The sequence below is a fragment of the Ochotona curzoniae genome, unplaced genomic scaffold (genome assembly GCF_017591425.1).
Source record: "Ochotona curzoniae isolate NIBS_2020 unplaced genomic scaffold, NIBS_Ocur_1.0 scaffold_4701, whole genome shotgun sequence".
NCBI classification, from domain to species: Eukaryota; Metazoa; Chordata; class Mammalia; order Lagomorpha; family Ochotonidae; genus Ochotona; species Ochotona curzoniae.
Window position 1 is genome coordinate 27869544 of NW_024467122.1, and position 11890 is coordinate 27881433.

Sequence of the window (11890 nt, forward strand, 5' to 3'; positions counted from 1 at the left end):
GATATAATTTGATTTGGAAGAGTAAGAGAGAGAGAGAGAGAGGGAGCGAGCTTGTCAGCGAGCAATGGAGAAGAGGGAGAGTCAGTGAGAGACAGTGAAAGAGGTTTTCCATTCACTGGTTCACTCTTTAAGTAGTTGCAAAGCCAGGAGCCAGGAATTTTTTTTCTCCCATGTGGGCATAGGAACCCAAGTACTTCACCGTTCTCTACTGCTTTTCTCAGGGACATTAACAGGGAGCTGAATTGAAAGTGGAGCAACCAATGCCTTATGGGATGCTAGTGCTGCAGGCGGCAGCTTAAGCCACTATGCCACTGCACCAACCCTGGTTTTGTTCTTTAAAACAACAACAACAACAACAACAACAACAACAACAACAAAGCAGCCTGTTGATTGGTAATCTTTAAACATAGCAGATGATGATATTTGAATAATATAAGGGATTGATAAAGACTGAGAATCAGTGTTGTGTACCATACTTAGTTAATAGGTTTTTTTTAAGTTTTATTTTTATTGGGAAGGCAGACATACAGAGAAGAGTAGAGACAGAAAGGAAGATCTTCTGTTCGATGATTCACTCCCCAAGTGGCCATAATGGCTAGAGCTGAGTCTATCTGAAGCCAGGAGCAAGGAACTGCCAGGCCTTCCATGTGGGTTCTGGATCCCAAGGCTTTGGGCCATCTTCTATTGCTTTCCCAGCCACAAGTAGGAAGCTGAATGGGAAGCAGGGCCACTGGGATTAGAACCAGTACCCATGTGGGATCCTGGCACATGCAAGGTGAGGATTTTGGCCACTAGGCTACCGCACTAGGCCCTAACATTTTTACAATGACAAGTTTCAGTTCACTTTCAGTCATAGGCTTAACACTGCATTAGCTAAAGAATTCAATAAATATAAAATATGAAAAATACCAGTGTTCCTCAAGAGTAGAGACAAAGGATGTGAACAATAATCAAATCTCAAAATATCGATTTCATTCATGTATATTATGTTCTTTGTACCTTATATATTAGTTACCACAGATCAGAGAAAACATGATATTGTGTTTTGGACTGGCTTATTGCACTCAGTATAATGCTTGTTTATTAATAAGTCAGAGTTACAGAGAGAGAGAGAAATCTTTCCATCTTCTGGTTTACTTCATAGATGATTGCACTGGCTGAGGCTACCCCATGCTACAGCCAGAACCAGGAACTTCTTCTGGGTTATGGTTGCAGCAGCCACAGCATTTGGACCATTGTCTCCTGCTTTCCTAGACATGTTGGCAAGGAGCAGGATTAGAAGTGGAGCAGCAGGTACATAAACCAGTGATCACATGGGTAGGATGCCAGTGTTACAGGCATCCGTCACAATGCTTGCCCCAAGGAGGAAGCATGTTGAGAAGGAAGTGGTGGCCAGTAATGTGGGTAAAAAGAGCAGATTGGTCTTGAAAAATAAGAGTTTTTAAAAATTCTGTTGGATTTGGTAAAGTCACTGTGGGTAACCTTTGAGAGAATTAATGAGAAAGGTAGTTTTAGAAGCCTGCTTTTAATTTTCTGTGTATGTATGTGAATATGCCTACACGTATATCTGTATATGCATGCATATATGTATATATGTGTATATACATATATACTGATTTTTTTTAACATGAATGCAATTGGGTGGAGGCTGGTTATGATAGGAATTTTAAGGTTTGTACTTGAAATAGAAAAGTCACCAAATATAGAATATCATCTCAGGAAGTTGGTGAAAGGAATTCTGCATTGAGGATCATGGCTGGAAAAGTCGTTGGTAGCACAAGTGTAATGCAGGAACACCTTTGATTACATGGAGGCTCAAGCCCAAGGAACAACAGTTTGGAGATTCTGAGATGAGAATGGATACAAGTAAGAACTAGATCCTGCAGGAATTGTTGGGGCTCAGAAAGTGGGATCACACAGTATGGCACTATGGCATGGTGAGTCCTTTGCATGTAATAAATTGTTTTTCTGTTATCTGTTTCATTTAATTCACAGAATCAATGATTGGACCTCCACAGGACAGAGAGAAACAGTGAGAGTGAGTGAGAGAGCATTGGTTTTCTCTTACAGAGTAAAGAATGAACCTTACTTTATACTTTAACTTTCTGAGCATTAAGTTTTTATTAACATTTATTTGAACGGTGATTTAAACCTTAGAGGATTCTTTTCCACAATTTTATGACTAAAAATAAATGCTGCAATCCTAACGTGTCCTACAGAGCTCTCCTGCCAGAAACACGTTTAAAGCAGAGCTAAGTTAATAGAAAGAAGTTGTCAAAGACCCAGTTTAGATTATTTTTCCAAGGGTGGAGTTGAATACGGTCGGTCTACATCAGCCTGTCCTGTTCTTCTGCCCAGGTCTAGTAAACGCTCCCACTGGAATGTAGAGCTTAAAAATGGTGCCGTAAGTAATGATTGCACTGTCAGCATAGAGTGATCACTACTCACACCCATCTCAGTGCAACTCTTCCATTTTAAAGGCCAAAAGCGTTCTGAGAGTATTTATGTTTTATTTGAACAAACTAATCGAGCTTTTTGGCTTTTTCTCTAGTTTCCTACTCCTTTATTCAAAATTAATTTGTTGCAAGGCACGGTTAATTAATATGATTAGTTCTCTTAATTCTGTGCATACATCTTCAAGAATTTTAAAGTTGAGATATTGCCTACACAGATTATTCACAGGTAGTCAATTGTTGACTTATTGTCTTGGGATGACCGTGATCATATTATGAGCATGACTCTTATGTTTCCTGATTCATTAGGAAGAAACACTTCTTTGTATTTCATGTACAATGTTGATTGGCAATAAAAATGAACAATAGGCTTCTGTTCTCTCAAAAGTTTTGAGCAGTGGTGGTGGAAAGCTTTTAGTTCTTGAGGTTGTCATGGTAATGAGTCATCAATGAATGTTTTTGTTTGTTGAAAATTTAAAAGAAAAGCATATGCCACTAGGGGTATTCTGATTTTAAAGCTTAAGCCGACTGACAACAACCACAACAATGACAATAGCAGTGATATCACTAGATTACTTGTTTATGATAAAAAACAGTTTGTGTGGGTTTAATATTCTTTGTGTAGGATTCTAGGGTTCAGGCTTGATGAGCATTTTTGTTTAGAATTTTTTTGAGGTATCATGAAAGTACTGTGTATTAGTTGCTATTACTAAATTGTTTTCAACTTCAGCAAATTTAGAAATTGTGCTATTTTTTTTTAAAGAAAGAATGGCTTGATAATTATAGGATTGGAAGCAAAGAATTTAGCTATAACTTTTGCTATCAAACTGATGAAGTTGTTTAACTGTCCTATTCTGTCTTGGTTACCCATAAAGATAGTACTCTTCTCAGAACTGTTGTAAAGGAGACTTGGTTGAAGAGTATAAAGTGTCCTGTGACAGTAACTATTAAATGTTGCATAATATGATGTAATGATAGTAAAAAAATCAATGAAATGCACAAATGAAGACGTTGCCTTATGCTCCATTTACAAATTAAAGCATCAATCCTTTGTGATACCAAAAGTTGCCTCTGTGTAGATTATTTCCAAATAAGGAAGGCAAAGATAATCTAAGTTGTAAATATTTGATTTTGAATATGGTCACTGATTTGCAAAAAATCACTTACTGATCAAACAAATTTAATTGAGCTTGGACTCGTGGTAGGGAGAAGCGTGAGGGAATCTCTTCTTCACCTAGAGGACTTTACTGGGCAGTCGATGAAACACCTGAAATTGTTAGCAAAGCATAAGCATATATCCATATGTGTAGGTTCTGCAAATGGACACAATTGCAATTTTCATAAGAATTGTAATGAAATCCATGATCAAGAAAAGTTTCGATCCAGGGTTTCATGTTTTTATAGAAATAGCTGGCATTGTACCCAAGGTCCTAGTTGAAGGTAAAAGTCAGTGAAAAATAATGTTGAAGGAAACTTCTAGTGTGGAAAAAAAATGACAAAATGTCAACCCTAGGTTTTAATGTCATAGGCATTGCAGCATATGTGACTTTACGTGTCCAGGGCCAAGGATCTTAATTTGATTTTGTGGCTCTATTTTTAGAGTCACATCTTCTTTCAAGTGCTGCTTTTGTGTTCCTGCCCTTTCACCCACAACTGCAGTCTCTTTTTCTAGCTTTCCTTGTACCACAGACGTGTGTGATCTTTGAACCAAGTCACCCTACATGTCAAAGTCATGATGTATTACTTTGTGATGGATGGGCCTGTGGGAGGGCTGCAGTTACAGACCATTATTTTACTTGATTATTGTTGTTTTTTTTTAAACTGAAATCTTTCCAAGGAGAATAAGGGCGCAAGCCAGGAAGATTCCAATAGTCAGAATCCAGGTACTTAAAGTGAAGAGACACTGCCTCCTGCAGGTTCATATTGGGATGGCCCTTGTACAGTGGGAGGAAAGGGGAGGCTGTGATCTCAGGCAGAAGGAATTGGAGCTGCCTCTAGGTATGGATGGGATTGTCTGTGGAGACACGTTAAGAGGGGATTACATTTCCTGGCTGACTCACTCTGAGAAATGAATGCTTTCATTTTGGGCATTCATCTCTATTCACATTTGAGTAAAATGTCAATTGTGACCGACTTTAGGTAGCTCAGTTATATTGCATCTTTTTTCCACTTAGGTGGACAACTTCCTTGTGCTTACTTGTATTAGGTGACTTGTTGCCTCTTCTGGGTCTGTCTTCTGCTATGCATCTCATCACAGGACAGAAACCTTGACTTGGGCTAGTCCTGGCTGTTACTGTTTTTCTGTCTGTGTTGCCTGCTGTATAAGCACAGTTTCACTGAACCTAATTTACCTAAATATTTTTTCTAATCAGCTGAAGATTTCAGATGTTAATGATAGCATGCCAAGATTCTAATTTAACAGACTGTATCCACATAGGCTGTTCAATAATTATTAATCGTACAAAAAATAAAATAGCAATGCATACTTCATTTAAGTTAATACTATCTTAAACACGTTACATGCATTTATTGACTTAATCATGACATTGGTCCTATGAAGGGCATACTATGGAAAAAGAGAATGTAAAAATAATCCAATTTTATTTTTTAAAAAAAGAGAAATGTATAGCATTTTTATGAAGAGCAGCTTTAACTTGGGTTGTTTGTTTCTGTATTTAGAGTTTCCATTTAAGGCTCTGTTTTCAACTATCAGCTTGCAGCTGACAGCTGTCTTACCTGGAATGTCAATCAGATCCAGACGATAACATGACCTTCAAATAGTTCATGAGAATTCATACCTTTAGAAAGCAGATTTCTACACCTGCAATACTATTTGCCTAATGAATAAGGAAATAAGTTGGGGGATCTTTATGAAAAAAAAAAAGCAGTGAAGTCCAGAGTGACTATGAATATTTCTGAAATAGGGAGAATGTACCTGATAGGTAGCATCCTTGGGAATGTCTAATGAGAACCACAGGGTAATCTGACTAGTAGGTGTGATAGATCTTATGGTTCTCTGGAGTGTTTGCGTACACATATATAGAATAGCCGTGTAGAATGAAGAAGGGGAGATGTAATAGTGAAGGTTCCAACTCAAGCGTTAGAATTATACAAGGTCAGAGGGGCTGGTGCAGTGGCTCAACAGGCTGATCTTCCAGTTCGTAGTGTTGACACCTCATATGCCACCAGTCTCAGTCTCAGATGCTCCACTTCTGATCTGGCTTCCTATTCATGGCATGGGAAAGTTGCAGAGAATGGTGCAGGTCCTTGGACAATGTGTAACCTGGAAAAAGCCCCTGGCTCTTAGCTTTAGATCAGCTCATCTTTGCCATTGTAGGCATTTAAGGGAGAGACCCAGCACATGGAACCTCTGTTTCTCTCTTGCTTGCTCCTTTTCTTTGTAAATCTGCTTTTATAATGAAAAAACTAATAAAAAAAAAAGGATTTGAGCAAAATACAAGTACAGTTTTTGCTCTTAATATGAGCTAATGTGGGATAGGTGGAGCAGAAAATGTAAGAAGTTTAACATAATATCTGAATATAGTAATAGGCCCTGGCACTTCAAAAATACAGTAGTTATCACTATGTTGAACTAGTAGGACTTTTTTCTTTTGAGTGAGGTATCCACTTTACTTGTATTACCCTTAAGATACAGAGAAGGGACTGGCACCACAGCCTAGTGGCTAAATCATTGCCTTGCAACTGCCAGGATCCCTTATAGGTACCAGTTCATATCCCAGCTGCTTTACATCCCATCCAGCTTCATATTTATGACCTGAGAAAGCAGTCGACGATGGCCTAAAGCCTTGGGCCCCTGCACCCACATGGGAGACCTGGAGGAAGCTTCTGGCTCCTGGCTTCAGATTGGCTCAGCTCCAGCCATTGCAACCACTTGGGGAGTGAACCAGTTGATAGAAGATCTTTCTTTCTGTCTCTCCTTTCTGTAAATCTGCCCTTCTAATAAAAATAAATAAATCTTTAGAAAGAGAGAGATACAGAGAAATAAGAGCAGTCTCTGAGACACAGTTAACACAAACACGTGGTTTACTCATTAATGCTTTTGCTCACCTACACTTTAGCCAAACGTTGTGTTTGACATTGGAGATACAGAAATGAATTCCCATGGAAGTGGTAGATGAAATTCCTGAAGTCACCATGAACTGACATGGAAGAGCTGTGGGAGGAGAAAGTTTGGTTTGTAGTAGGGAGAAGAATAGAAACTCGATTTAAAAGATATGTAATTAGAGGTTTCAGTTAGTTTTCTAAATGACCACATGAAAGAGTTGGGTGGATATGTGAGCAAGTATCAAATAGTTTGTACAAAGTAGAATTAAAAGACTTTTGAAACTCATTCATAATTGTGTGAGAGTATTCATCTTTCATGAACTTTTTGAAAACTTCTTACATAAATCTAGAGTTTAGGCAACCCCAATGATGCAGATACAAATTAGGAGTTTTAATCATCATTAGTGCTTCTTGCCAAATATTCTCATTTCTCTTTCTAATGTAGTTTTAAGTCAGAATTGTTCTTTACGGTCCATCATGGCTCTGTGACTTGCTCTGTCCAATTAAATCAAGTGCAGATGATATGTATTACTTATACGTGTATATTTTAGTAACCAATATATAATTTGCTGCATTGTCTGATACTGCCACAGCCACTAGCAATGCTACAAACGATAGCTGCTCCATGATCTTGTGTTCCACTGATGGGGCAAGATGGGGCAGCATCCTGTCAGTTCACAACTGACAGGTCACATGAGACAGAACCTTTAGCTAAGCTTCCGAGATTTGAAGGGTTTTGTTACTGTGATGTGTTGTGACCTATATTGACTTGAGTGGGAATCATGATAGATATACAGATATAGAAAGATCCATATATTAGGCAAGACAAGTTCCAAAGCAAGTAAGAATGCAAGCAGTTCCCAGCACTGGAAGATTGAGGAAATGAAAAGGAACCAGCTAACAGCACAGAGACTTATTTAAGGGGAATTTATGCTATCCTGGAAGTCAAAGAACAAAAAGTGTTTCAAGAATAAACTAATGTCAACCATGTCAAAAGTTGCTAAATCAAGTAAGGTGAGAAATATGGGTTTATATTGAAATCATTGGAGAGCTTGGCAGGTGCAAGTCTAATGGAAGAGTCAGGCAAAAGCATTATTAGAATAAGTTTAAGTGAGAGCAGAGAACATTAGAACATATGTAGTCATTGTTTCAAGGCATTGAAAAGGGCATGGAAGTGGGTTCATAAAGTTTTTTGTTTGTTTTAGGGAAAATGATAGGAATACTGTGTGTCAAGTACAGATGGAAGAATTAATGATGTAGGAGAGGTGATTATGAAAGTCATATCATGAGGAAGGAAAGATAAAACTGAATCCAGTGCTCAAACAGAGGAAGGCAGACTTGTTAGGAAAAGGTTGGTCATGAATACAAAGTGAGATCAATATCTTTAGATATTCCCAGCTGTGTAGGTACATTGTGGAGTAAATGAAGAGTTGCATTTAACCAAGCTGGGAAGTGGTGATTTGATTACCATTTGTAAGTGCATTTGTTGTTCTTTCAATGGTTTTAAGAAATCAATTAAGAGGAACGGGTTTTAATGAAAGCAAATCAGCAAATAACCTTGAGATGCTTGAAAAGACATTCCTGGTGATTTAGGTATAGAAGAAACAACAGACATTAAAGTAGCATGATAATTTATTCCTGGAAAATGTGGGAGAGTTTATTTTTCTCCTGATTTGCCGTGAGAGTAGTTTGTCTTTGGTTAGAAAGGTTTATACTCTCTGAAATAAAATAAGTACTTAAACCTGCCAATCAAAATGCGTATTGATTCTGATCATTTTTAAAGGAATCAATGGTGCTAACTTTGTGCTTTGTCTATCCCCCAGCACTCAACAGTACTTGAAAAAAATTCATGGAACATGTAATTAAAAGGTAATATGTATTTTCCATGAATTTTCTTAAGACCTCTCATATTCACTTTTTCTCTAAGGGGGGTCACTAAATCTATGAGACAACAGTGTAAATAATCCAGAGTGACATTTTGAGTATGCGCTCAACCATTTTATAGAAGAGAAAAATAAGTTAGATGGACCCAGCTTGTGGCCTGGGAAAGCAGTCGAGGATGCCAATGCTTTGGGACCCTGCCACCCGTGTGGGAGACCGGGAACAGGTTCCTGGTTCCCGGCTTCAGATTGGCGCAGCACCGGCTGTTCGGTCACTTGGGGAGTGAATCATTGGACGGAAGATCTTCCTCTTTGTCTCTCTTCCTCTCTGTATATCTGACTTTGTAATAATAAATAAATAAATCTTTTAAAAAAGAATGAAATTATGTTAACGATGCCATTGTTTTTTAAAGAATTATTTTATTTATTTGGAAGACAGTTACAGAAAGAGAGCGAAAGGAAGAGAGATTAGAAGAGATTTTCCATACACATTTCATTCTCCAAATGGCCACAGTGACTAGGACCAGGCCAGGCTGAAGCGTGGAACCAGGGACTTCTGGATCTCACCTGTGATGCAGGAACACAAGAACTGTAGCCATCCTCTGCTACTTTGCAAGGCCATAGCAGAATACTAGATTGGAAGTACAGCATCCATGGCTAAAATCAGCTGCCTGCACTATAGATGGAGGATTAACTTGCTATGCCACAACACCAGTGCCAACCATGTACTTTTTTTAAACGAATATGTGGTTCACAAAATCTCAAGACAAAAGAGATCAAAGAAAGCATTGCTCAGACACTTAGTGGTTTTGAAAGAAAAAAATGTTTTCTGGATTTATTTTCTTTTTGATTTCCAATTTTGTTTTTGTTACAGTTTGTATGGATGTAGTTTTTGCATATAGTTACCTTTATTCAAAATTATTGTTGCTGGAAGTTACTTTTAGACCTAAGTAATATCAGTTCTGTTTCAGGAGACTCAGAGATGTATGTTTATACAAAAACATTTATTGAACCACTGTCATGTGTCATATTTTACCACTTTATGTTATGGTTATAATCTAGAGCTTTCAATTCAAACGGAAAGCAAATTTGCTTTTGATTGCTGAAATTGCAATACCCTTAGCAGCTTAATGCAGTACACATTTATTAGCTAACTATTAGTGTGGTCAGAATACAGGCTACTGCTTAGTAATGTCCACTTCACGAGGTGTCATGTTGCAGAAAATAAGGTATCATCAGGCTAAATTCTCACCTAGAAACTTAACTGGGAAAGAATGTTATTTCAAGTTCATTTATCTGACGGAATTCACCTCCCTGTGATTGTATGGTTGAGGGCCCTGACTTCTGATGGGCTGTTAGTTGTATGCCACATTTAGTTTCTAGAGACTACCTTACCATTTGTGTCTCTCAACTGAAATGCTTAATTCTTCAGAGTCAGCTAAGTCATACTGTGCGTGAAAATTCTATGTAGAGAGAAAGTTTGAAGTGAGCATTGAGAGTAATATAAAATGTAATATTAAGTACTTGCTTTGGCAGCATCTATGCTCAAATTAGAACAATACAGAGAAGATTAGCATGGCCCCTGTGCAAGTACAACATGCAAATTCATGAAGCATTCCATATTTTTTTAAAAAAAATGTAATATTAATGTTGGAGTCACATCCTGTCACCTCTGTATATTCTACTCATTGGAGGAAAGCCACAGTTTCTATAGACAACTATTTGCAATTGTGGCTTAAAAAACTCCTGAGAATACTGGATGTTATAAAACAAAACATGGAATTGACTGCAGCTGTCATTTGGAGTTGATCAAGGATTGTTGTCACATGGGTGCTATCATTTCAAGAACTATAGATCAGTGTTGGAAAATAAATGAGCAAGTTCCCAAAGCCATTTCTCATGAAGACAGCAGAGAAATTCATGGAAAGTGATAGGTCCCCGGAGCAGCCGAAGTGAAGTATTGTTAGCTTACGGATGCCATGTTTGTTGCCACACTGGTGGCAGTGGTCAAGTTACGGATTGAGAGGATGTGAGCCAGGGAAGTGTATGATGCACACAGAGAGAAGCAGAACTGAAGTGGAGTCTCTACTACTCCATTTCCATAGGCTTCCACACAACCATTTCCTGCACATTTTAAACAAATATATATATATTTTTTCATAAGCACAGTATTTCTTCTTTGCCCTGCCTTAACAAATTCTCATTGCTTTGTGTAAAGCCACTTACAGACAGACTTTTCAAAATCTAATGTGCATACATCACCTGGGGACCTTGTTAACTTGCTGATTGTGATTCCATCCATAAAGGCATGGTCTGAGTCTGCATTTCTAATGAGATCCCAGGTGAGTTCAACACTGCTGATCTTCAGACCACCCTGTGTGGTAGCAACAGGGTAAGTTAACAGTGTCAGTGAACAGGCAAAACTAGGTTGAACTGAACAAAGCAGGAGAAATGATGCTTCTCAAGTTAACTCAACTGTAGCTTTGTTAAACTTACTTTCCTGTGACATGAAGGTTTGTAAGTCAGTGCTTGTGGAGATGATTTTGATTTGAATGATATTGTCATATAAAACCTCTCCAACATAAATTCTAAGTGCTTTTCATAATGCTAGCCGTCTGATCGTTGCCTTCTGAGGGTACTAGTTTCCTAACAGACAAACAGGAATGAGATATTAGGCCAAAATAAAATAACCCCCTTCCATATAATTTTCTTGTTCTGCAAGTAGATCCTCATTACAAATTGCATTTCCTAAATCAAAATAACAGTATTGTTAGAGTACTCTGAACCTACTGGAGTTTTTTTTTCTCTACTCCTTAAAAGGAAAAACACTGGATTTCAAAATTCTGCATGATGGGCCTGGCGCAATGGTGCAGTGGTTAAGGTCCTCGCCTTGCACGCCTGGGATCCCATATGGACACCGGTTCTAATCCCGGCAGCCCCGCTTCCCTTCCAGCTCCCTGCCTGTGGCCCAGGAAAGCAGTGGAGGACGGCCCAAAATTTTGGGACCCTGCATCCACGTGGGAGACCCGGAAGAGGCTCCTGGCTTTGGATCGGCATAGCATAGGCCGTTGAGCTCACCTGGGGAGTGAATCATCGGACGGAAGATCTTCCTCTCTGTCTCTCCTCTGTGTATATCTGACTTTCCAATAAAAATAAAATAAATCTTCAAAATCCTGCATCATCTGTTATGTGGTTTTGTTCTGGAAGTACTGTTTACCACTGACTGGTTCAACTTGATTAGATTGAGGTGTCTGTAGCTCCTAAGAAGAAATAAATGAGGTAATCTCAGATTTTCTCATACATTTTTGTGGTTCTCTAAAAAGCCCGATTAACCTTTGCAATATGGTTTGTGAAGAAGCACTTTTGAAGGAAATATGTAGAAACACATTTGTAAGGTTTAAAGCTAAATTGAATTTTTGATACTTTAATGCAGAAGAGGCATCAGCTTGGAACATGGAGACTTACCAAACCCAAGCTCTTAGGATGGCTTTA

The 11890-nt window shown here is 38.4% G+C and overlaps 1 non-coding gene across 1 annotated transcript; it reads left to right on the forward strand.

The window, feature by feature from the left end:
• The first annotated feature begins 9922 nt into the window (after positions 1-9922).
• LOC121149539 lies at positions 9923-10025 on the forward strand. Its single transcript, XR_005882697.1, has one exon. It is a non-coding gene; the product is annotated as a U6 spliceosomal RNA (small nuclear RNA).
• The last annotated feature ends 1865 nt before the right edge of the window (positions 10026-11890 follow it).